This window comes from Stegostoma tigrinum, chromosome 9 (assembly GCF_030684315.1).
Source record: "Stegostoma tigrinum isolate sSteTig4 chromosome 9, sSteTig4.hap1, whole genome shotgun sequence".
Lineage (NCBI taxonomy): Eukaryota > Metazoa > Chordata > Chondrichthyes > Orectolobiformes > Stegostomatidae > Stegostoma > Stegostoma tigrinum.
This window is the reverse complement of record NC_081362.1, coordinates 31922766-31937765: the sequence shown is the minus strand read 5'-3', so window position 1 is coordinate 31937765 and position 15000 is coordinate 31922766. Positions and strand designations below refer to the sequence as shown.

The 15000-nt window shown below is 44.0% G+C and overlaps 1 protein-coding gene across 2 annotated transcripts in view; it reads right to left on the bottom strand.

Moving 5' to 3' along the window:
• The window catches only part of tulp4a (TUB like protein 4a), a 599754-nt gene that overhangs the window by 316609 nt on the left and 268145 nt on the right, over positions 1-15000 (bottom strand). The window lies entirely within an intron of this gene.

The following is a 15000-nucleotide window of genomic DNA, read 5'->3' as shown; positions in this document are numbered from 1 at the left end:
ACACACACAGACATTCAGACATACACACACATTCAGAAACACACACACACATTCAGACACATACACACACTCAAACACACAATAACACACACATACACACATTCAGACACACACACACACACATTCAGACACACACACATATTCAGACACATACACACACATTCAGACACACAGACATTCAGACACACACACACACACACAAACACAGACATTCAGACACACACACACCCATTCAGACACACAATCACACACACACACACACATTCAGGCACACACGCATTCAGACACACACACACACACACACACACACACACACACATTCAGACACACACACAATCACAATCACACAAACACACACACACACATTCAGAGAAACACAATCACACACACACACACACACACACACACACACACAATCACACACACATACACACATTCAGATACACACACACATTTAGACACACACACACACAAACACAGACATTCAGACACACACACACATTTAGACACACACACAATCACACACACATTCAGACACACATAATCACACACACATTCAGACACACACACACAATTTCCGACACACACACACACAATCACACACATTCAGGCACACACATTCAGAAACACACACAATCACACACACATACATTCAGACACACACACAATCACACATTCAGACACACACACACAGACATACACATTCAGAAACACACACAATCACACACACATACATTCAGACACACACACAATCACACATTCAGACACACACACACAGACATACATTCAGACACACACACACACACACACACACACACACACATACATTCAGACACACACACAATCACACATTCAGACACACACACACACAATCACACATTCAGACACACACACACGTTCAGACACACACACAATCACACATTCAGACACACACACACACGTTCAGACACACACAATCACACATTCAGACACACACCCATTAAGAAACAGACACACTCATTCAGACACACACACATTCAGACACACACACACACTCAAACACACAATAACACACACATACACACATTCAGACACACACACACACACATTCAGACACACACACATATTCAGACACATACACACACATTCAGACACACAGACATTCAGACACACACACACACACACAAACACAGACATTCAGACACACACACACCCATTCAGACACACAATCACACACACACACACACATTCAGGCACACACGCATTCAGACACACACACACACACACACACACACACACACACATTCAGACACACACACAATCACAATCACACAAACACACACACACACATTCAGAGAAACACAATCACACACACACACACACACACACACACACACACACAATCACACACACATACACACATTCAGATACACACACACATTTAGACACACACACACACAAACACAGACATTCAGACACACACACACATTTAGACACACACACAATCACACACACATTCAGACACACATAATCACACACACATTCAGACACACACACACAATTTCCGACACACACACACACAATCACACACATTCAGGCACACACATTCAGAAACACACACAATCACACACACATACATTCAGACACACACACAATCACACATTCAGACACACACACACAGACATACACATTCAGAAACACACACAATCACACACACATACATTCAGACACACACACAATCACACATTCAGACACACACACACAGACATACATTCAGACACACACACACACACACACACACACACACACATACATTCAGACACACACACAATCACACATTCAGACACACACACACACAATCACACATTCAGACACACACACACGTTCAGACACACACACAATCACACATTCAGACACACACACACACGTTCAGACACACACAATCACACATTCAGACACACACCCATTAAGAAACAGACACACTCATTCAGACACACACACATTCAGACACACACACACACTGTTTCAGAAACACACAAACACTCACACACCCATTCAGACACTCAATCACACACACACATTCAGAAACACACACAATCTCACACACACACATTGAGACACACGCGTTCAGACACACGCACAATCACACAAACACACACATACACCCATTCAGACACACAATCACACACACACATTCAGACACACACACACACACACACACACACACACACACACACAATGAGACACACACACACACACACACACATTCAGACACACACACACAATTTCCGACACACACACACACACATTCAGACACACACACAATCACACACATTCAGACACACACATTCAGAAACACACACAATCACACACACATACATTCAGACACACACACAATCACACACACATACATTCAGACACACACACAATCACACATTCAGACACACACACACACACACACATACATTCAGACACACACACAATCACATAGTCAGACACACACACACACAATCACACATTCAGACACACACACACACAATCACACATTCAGACACACACACACACACACACATTCAGACACATACACACACTCAGACACACACACACACTCAAACACACAATAACACACACATACACACATTCAGAAACACACACAATCACATACACGTTCAGACACACACACACACACGTTCAGACACACACACAATCACACATTCAGACACACACACACACATTCATACACACACATTCAGACACACACACATACACACACACATATTCAGACACACACACACACAAACACACAGACATTCAGACACACACACACACACAAACACAGACATTCAGACACACACACACCCATTCAGACACACAATCACACACACACACATTCAGGCACACACGCATTCAGACACACACACAATCACAATCACACACATTCAGACACACACACAATCACACAAACACACGCACACACATTCAGAGAAACACAATCACACACACACACAGAATCACACACACACACACAATCACACACACACACACATTCAGATACACACACACATTTAGACACACACACACACAAACACAGACATTCCGACACACACACACAATCACACACACATTCAGACACACATAATCACACACACATTCAGACACACACACACAATTTCCGACACACACACACACACACACACACACACACACACACACACACACACACACACACATTCAGACACAAACACAATCACACACATTCATAAACACACACAATCACACATTCAGACACACACACACACAATCACACATTCAGACACACACACACACACGTTCAGACACACACACAATCACACATTCAGACACACACACACACACACGTTCAGACACACACAATCACACATTCAGACACACACCCATTAAGAAACAGACACACTCATTCAGACACACACACACACACACTCAGGCACACATACAATCACACACACACACACAATCACAATCACACACATTCAGACACACACACACACACACACACACACACACATTCAGACACACACATACACACACATTCAGACACACACACATACACACACACATTCAGACACACACACACACACAGACATTCAGACACACACACACACACAAACACAGACATTCAGACACACACACACCCATTCAGACACACAATCACACACACACACATTCAGGCACACACGCATTCAGACACACACACAATCACATCCACACACATTCAGACACACACACTCACACACACACACACACACACACACACACACACATTCAGACACACACACAATCACAATCACACAAACACACACACACACATTCAGAGAAACACAATCACACACACACACACACAATCACGCACACATACACACATTCAGATACACACACACATTTAGACACACACACACACAAACACAGACATTCAGACACACACACAGACATTCAGACACACACACAGTCACACACACATTCAGACACACATAATCACACACACATTCAGACACACACAATTTCCGACACACACACACACACATACACACATTCAGACACACACACAATCACAATCACACACATTCAGACACACACACACACATTCAGACACACACACAATCACAATCACACAAACACACACACACATTCAGAGAAACACAATCACACACACACACACACACACACACACACACACAATCACACACACATACACACATTCAGATACACACACACATTTAGACACACACACACACAAACACAGACATTCAGACACACACACACATTCAGACACACACACAATCACACAAATTCAGACACACACACGCACGTTGAGACACACACACAATCACACATTCAGACACACACACACACACACACACGTTCAGACACACACAATCACACATTCAGACACACACCCATTAAGAAACAGACACAGTCATTCAGACACACACACATTCAGACACACACATTCAGACACACACACACACACACACAGTTTCAGAAGCACACAATCACTCACACACCCATTCAGACACTCAATCACACACACACATTCAGAAACACACACAATCACACACACACACACGAGACACACGCGTTCAGACACACGCACAATCACACAAACACACACACACACCCATTCAGACACACAATCACACACACACATTCAGACACACACACTCAGACACACACACACACACACACAGACATTCAGACACACACAAACACACACATTCAGACACACACACACACACATTCAGACACACACACACACAAACACACAGACATTCAGACATACACACACATTCAGAAACACACACACACACATTCAGACACATACACACACTCAGACACACACACACACACTCAGACACACACACACACTCAAACACACAATAACACACACATACACACATTCAGAAACACAATCACACACACATTCAGACACACACACACACGTTCAGACACACACACAATCACACATTCAGACACACACACACACATTCAGACACACACACACATTCACACACACATTGAGACACACACCCATTCAGAAACACACACACACATTCAGAGACACACACACATTCAGACACACATTCAGGCACACACATACATATTCAGACACACATTCAGACACACAAACACACATTCAGACACAGACACACACACACAGTTTCAGAAACACACAATCGCACACACACCCATTCAGCCACACAATCACACACACATTCAGACACACACACACACACACACACACACACACACACACAATCAGACACATACACACACACAATCAGACACACACACAACCACACACACAGACATTCAGACACACACACACACACACACACAGACATTCAGACACACACGCACACACACATTCAGACACACACACACACACACACACACATTCAGACACACACACACGCACATTCAGACACACACACACGCACATTCAGACACACACACACATTCAGACACACACACACATTCAGACACACACAGACACACATTCAGACACAGACACACACACACACTGTTTCAGAAACACACAATCACACACACACCCATTCAGACGCACAATCACACACACACCCATTCAGACGCACAATCACACACACACACATTCAGACACACGCACGTTCAGATACATACACAATCACACAAACACACACACATTCAGACACACACATACACACACACACACACACACACACATTCAGACACACACATACACACACACACACACAATCAGACACACACACAGTCAGACACACACACACACACACAATCAGACACACACACATTCAGACACACACACACACACAATCAGACACACACACATTCAGACACACACACACACACATTCAGACACACACACGTTCAGACACATACACAATCACACAAACACACACACATTCAGACACATACACAATCACACACACATTCAGACACACACACACACACACACACACACACACACACACAATCACACACATTCAGACACACACACATTCAGAAACACACACAATCACACACACACACACTCTTTCAGAAACACTCACAATGACACACACACAGACACACACACACATTCAGACACACACACACACACACACACACAATGAGACACACACACTCACAATCACACACACAGACATTCAGACACACACACACACATTCAGACACACACACACGTTCAGACACACACACACACACACACACACAAACACACAGACAGACATACACACACATTCAGAAACACACACACATTCAGACACATACACAATCACAAACACACAGACATAAAGAAATACACACACATTCAGACACGCACACACACACATTCAGACACACACACACACTCAAACACACAATAACACACACATACACACATTCAGAAACACACACAATCACACACACACACATTCAGACACACACACAATCACACATTCAGACACACATACACACACACACACGTTCAGACACACACACAATCACACATTCAGACACACACACACATTCAGACACACACACAATCACACACACATTGAGACACACACCCATTCAGACACACACACACATTCAGACACACACACACACATTCAGACGCACACACACACACACACACACACACACACTCTTTCAGAAACACACACAATCACACACACACACACACACCCATTCAGACACACAATCACACACACACTCTTTCAGAAACACACACAATCACACACACACACACACACACCCATTCAGACACACAATCACACACACACACACACTCAGGCACACATACAATCACACACACACACAATCACAATCACACACATTCAGACACACACACACACACATTCAGACACATATACACACACATTCAGACACACACACACACAAACACACAGACATTCAGACACACACACACACACACAAACACACAGACATTCAGACACACACACACACACAAACACACAGACATTCAGACACACACACACACAAACACAGACATTCAGACACACACACACCCATTCAGACACACACACACCCATTCAGGCACACACGCATTCAGACACACACACAATCACAATCACACACATTTAGACACACACACACACAAACACAGACATTCAGACACACACACACACATTCAGACACACACACAATCACACACACATTCAGACACACATAATCACACACACATTCAGACACACACACACAATTTGCGACACACACACACACACACACACACATTCAGACACACACACAATCACACACATTCAGAAACACACACAATCACACACACATACATTCAGACACACACACAATCACACATTCAGACACACACACACACACGTTCAGACACACACACAATCACACATTCAGACACACACACACACACGTTCAGACACACACACACACACGTTCAGACACACACACACACACACATTCAGACACACATTCAGGCACACACATACATATTCAGACACACATTCAGACACACAAACACACATTCAGACACAGACACACACACACAGTTTCAGAAACACACAATCGCACACACACCCATTCAGCCACACAATCACACACACATTCAGACACACACACACACACACACACACACACAATCAGACACATACACACACACAATCAGACACACACACAACCACACACACAGACATTCAGACACACACACACACACACACACAGACATTCAGACACACACACACATTCAGACACACACACACACACACACACATTCAGACACACACACACGCACACACACATTCAGACACACACACACGCACATTCAGACACACACACACGCACATTCAGACACACACACACACACACACACATTCAGACACACACACACATTCAGACACACACAGACACACATTCAGACACAGACACACACACACACTGTTTCAGAAACACACAATCACACACACACCCATTCAGACGCACAATCACACACACACCCATTCAGACGCACAATCAAACACACACACATTCAGACACACGCACGTTCAGATACATACACAATCACACAAACACACACACATTCAGACACACACATACACACACACACATACACACACACACACACACACACACACATTCAGACACACACACACACACACATACACACACACACACACATTCAGACACACACACACAGACACACACACAGTCAGACACACACACACAATCAGACACACACACACACACACACACACACAGTCAGACACACACACACACACACACACACACAATCAGACACACACACAATCAGACACACACACACACACATTCAGACACACACACGTTCAGACACATACACAATCACACAAACACACACACATTCAGACACACACACACACACACACACACACAATCACACACATTCAGACACACACACATTCAGAAACACACACAATGACACACACACACACTCTTTCAGAAACACTCACAATGACACACACACAGACACCCATTCAGACACAGACACATTCCGACACACACACACACACACACACACATTCAGACACACACACACACACACACACACACACACACACAATGAGACACACACACTCACAATCACACACACAGACATTCAGACACACACACACACATTCAGACACACACACACATTCAGACACACACACACACACACACACACACATTCAGACACACACACACACACACAAACACACAGACAGACATACACACACATTCAGAAACACACACACATTCAGACACATACACAATCACAAACACACAGACATAAAGAAATACACACACATTCAGACACGCACACACACACATTCAGACACACACACACACTCAAACACACAATAACACACACATACACACATTCAGAAACACACACAATCACACACACACACATTCAGAAACACACACAATCACACACACACACATTCAGACACACACACAATCACACATTCAGACACATACACACACACACACACATTCAGACACACACACAATCACACACACATTGAGACACACACCCATTCAGACACACACACACATTCAGACGCACACACACACACACACACACACACACACTCTTTCAGAAACACACACAATCACACACACACACACACCCATTCAGACACACAATCACACACACACATACATTCAGGCACACATACAATCACACACACACACAATCACAATCACACACATTCAGACACACACACACACACACATTCAGACACACACATACACACACATTCAGACACACACACATACACACACACATAATCAGACACACACACACACACACACACACAAACACACAGACATTCAGACACACACACACACACACACACACAAACATTCAGACACACACACACACAAACACAGACAAACACACAGACATTCAGACACACACACACACAAACACAGACATTCAGACACACACACACCCATTCAGACACACACACACCCATTCAGGCACACACGCATTCAGACACACACACACAAACACAGACATTCAGACACACACACACACATTCAGACACACACACAATCACACACACATTCAGACACACATAATCACACACACATTCAGACACACACACACAATTTGCGACACACACACACACACACACACACACATTCAGACACACACACAATCACACACATTCAGAAACACACACAGTCACACACACATACATTCAGACACACACACAATCACACATTCAGACACACACACACACACGTTCAGACACACACACAATCACACATTCAGACACACACACACACACGTTCAGACACACACACACACACGTTCAGACACACACACAATCACACATTCAGACACACACACACACACACACACACATTCAGACACACACAATCACACATTCAGACACACACCCATTAAGAAACAGACACACTCATTCAGACACACACACATTCAGACACACACACACACACACACACACACACACAGTTTCAGAAACACACAATCACTCACACACCCATTCAGACACTCAATCACACACACACATTCAGAAACACACATAATCACACACACACACATTGAGACACACGCGTTCAGACACACGCACAATCACACAAACAAACACACACACCCATTCAGACACACAATCACACACACACACATTCAGACACACACACTCAGACACACACACACACAATGAGACACACACACACACACAGACATTCAGACACACACACACATTCAGACACATACACACACTCAAACACACAATAACACACACATACACACATTCAGAAACACACACAATCACACACACATTCAGACACAACACACAATCACACATTCAGACACACACACACACATTCAGACACACACACACATTCACACACACATTGAGACACACACCCATTCAGAAACACACACACTCATTCAGACACACACACACACATTCAGACACACACACACATTCACACACACATTGAGACACACACCCATTCAGAAACACACACACTCATTCAGACACACACACACACACACACACACACCAACATTCAGACACACATTCAGACACACACACACACACATTCAGACACAGACACACACACACAGTTTCAGAAACACACAATCGCACACACACCCATTCAGCCACACAATCACACACACATTCAGACACACACACACACACACACACACAATCAGACACACACACACACACACACACACACAGACAATCAGAAATAGAGACACATTCAGACACGCACACACACACACATTCAGACACATACACAATCACACACACACATTCAGACACACACACCTACACACACGCATTCAGACACAGACATACACACACACACACACACACACGCACACACATTCAGACACATACACACACACATTCAGACACACACATTCAGACATACACACACACTCAGACAAACACACAATCACACACTCACCCACTCTCTCTCCCTCTCTCTCTCTCACACACACACAATAACACACACATACACACATTCATATACACACACAATCACACACACATATTCAGAAACACAATCCCACACAAACACATTGAGAAACACACACAATCACACACACACACGTTCAGACACACACACATGTTCAGACACACACACAATCACACATTCAGACACACACCCATTCCGAAACACACACACTCATTCAGACACACACACATTCAGACACACAGACACACACATTCACACACAGACACACACACATACACATTCAGACACACACACACGTACACATTCAGACACACACACATGTACACATTCAGACACACACACACGCACATTCAGACACACACACACGCACATTCAGACACACACACGCACATTCCGACACACACACACGCACATATTCAGACACGCACACACACACATTCAGACACGCACACACACACATTCAGACACGCACACACACACACATTCAGACACACACACACACACACATTCAGACACACACAGACACACTTTCAGACACAGACACACACACACACACACTGTTTCAGAAACACACAATCACACACACACCCATTCAGACGCACAATCACACACACACACACATTCAGACACACGCACGTTCAGATACATACACATTCAGGCACACACACACACACACACACACACACACACACACACATTCAGACACACACACACACACACACACACACACACACACACACACACACATTCAGACACACACACACACACATTCAGACACACACACACAATCAAACACACACACAGGCAGACACACACACACACACACAATCAGACACACACACATTCAGACACACACACACATTCAGACACACGCACGTGACATACACAATCACACAAACACACACACACACACAATCAGACACACACACATTCAGACACACACACACACACATTCAGACACACGCACGTTCAGACACATACACAATCACACAAACACACACACATTCAGACACACACACATATTCAGACACACACACACACACAATAACACACAGACATTCAGACACACACACACACACAAACACAGACATTCAGACACACAAACACCCATTCAGACACACAATCACACACACACACATTCAGGCACACACGCATTCAGACACACACACAATCACAATCACACACATTCAGACACACACACTCACACACACACACACGTTCAGACACACACACAATCACAATCACACAAACACACACACACACATTCAGTGAAACACAATCACACACACACACAATCACACACACACACACATTCAGATACACACACACATTTAGACACACACACACACAAACACAGACATTCAGACACACACACAAATTCAGACACACACACAATCACACACACATTCAGACACACATAATCACACACACATTCAGACACACACACACAATTTCCGACACACACACACACACACATTCAGACACACACACAATCACACACATTCAGACACACACACATTCAGAAACACACAAAATCACACACACACACACTCTTTCAGAAACACTCACAATGACACACACAGACACCCATTCAGACACACACACATTCCGACACACACACACACACACACACACACACACATTCCGACACACACACACACACACACACACACACAATCACACACACAGACATTCAGACACACACACACACACAGACAGACATACACACACATTCAGAAACACACACACACACACATTCAGACACATACACAATCACAAACACACAGACATAAAGAAATACATACACATTCAGACACGCGCACACACACACATTCAGACACACACACACACACTCAAACACACAACACACACATACACACATTCAGAAACACACACAATCACACACACACACATTCAGACACACACACAATCACACATTCAGACACACACACACACGTGCAGACACACACACAATCACACGTGCAGACACACACACAATCACACATTCAGACACACACACACATTCAGACACACACACACACACACACACACACACACACACACAATCAGACACACACACACACACACACATTCAGACACACGCACGTTCAGACACATACACAATCACACAAACACACACACATCCAGACACACACACACACATTCAGACACACATACACACAAACACACAGACATTCAGACACACACACACACACACACACACACAAACACACACAAACACAAACACACAGACACACACACACACAAACACAGACATTCAGACACACACACACCCGTTCAGACACACAATCACACACACACACATTCAGGCACACACGCATTCAGACACACACACAATCACAATCACACACATTCAGACACACACACTCACACACACACACACGTTCAGACACACACACAATCGCAATCAAACACACACACATTCAGAGAAACACAATCACACACACACACACACACAGAATCACACACACATACACACATTCAGATACACACACACATTTAGACACACACACACACAAACACAGACATTCAGACACACACACCCATTCAGACACACACACAATCACACACACATTCAGACACACATAATCACACACACATTCAGACACACACACACAATTTCCGACACACACACACACATTCAGACACACACACAATCACACACATTCAGACACACACACATTCAGAAACACACACAATCAAACACACACACTCTTTCAGAAACACTCACAATGACACACACACAGACACCCATTCAGACACACACACATTCCGACACACACACACACATTCAGACACACACACACACACACACACAATGAGACACACACACTCACAATCACACACACAGACATTCAGACACACACACACACACACATTCAGACACACACACACATTCAGACACACACGCACACAAACACACAGACAGACATACACACACATTCAGAAACACACACACACACACACATTCAGACACATACACACACAAACACACAGACATAAAGAAATACACACACATTCAGACACGCGCACACACACACATTCAGACACACACACACACTCAAACACACAATAACACACACATACACACATTCAGAAACACACACAATCACACACACACACAATCACGCATTCAGACACACACACACACAATCACGCATTCAGACACACACACACACGTGCAGACACACACACAATCACACATTCAGACACACACACATTCAGAAACACACACAATCAAACACACACACTCTTTCAGAAACACTCACAATGACACACACACAGACACCCATTCAGACACACACACATTCCGACACACACACACACATTCAGACACACACACACACACACACACAATGAGACACACACACTCACAATCACACACACAGACATTCAGACACACACACACACACACATTCAGACACACACACACATTCAGACACACACGCACACAAACACACAGACAGACATACACACACATTCAGAAACACACACACACACACACATTCAGACACATACACACACAAACACACAGACATAAAGAAATACACACACATTCAGACACGCGCACACACACACATTCAGACACACACACACACTCAAACACACAATAACACACACATACACACATTCAGAAACACACACAATCACACACACACACAATCACACATTCAGACACACACACACACGTGCAGACACACACACAATCACACATTCAGACACACACACACATTCAGACACACACACACACACAATCAGACACACACACATTCAGAGACACACACACACCCATTCAGACACACACACACCCATTCAGACACACAATCACACACACACACATTCAGGCACACACGCATTCAGACACACACACAATCACATCCACACACATTCAGACACACACACTCTCACACACACACACACACACACACACACACACACACACACACACACACACATTCAGACACACACAATCACAATCACACAAACACACACACACACATTCAGAGAAAC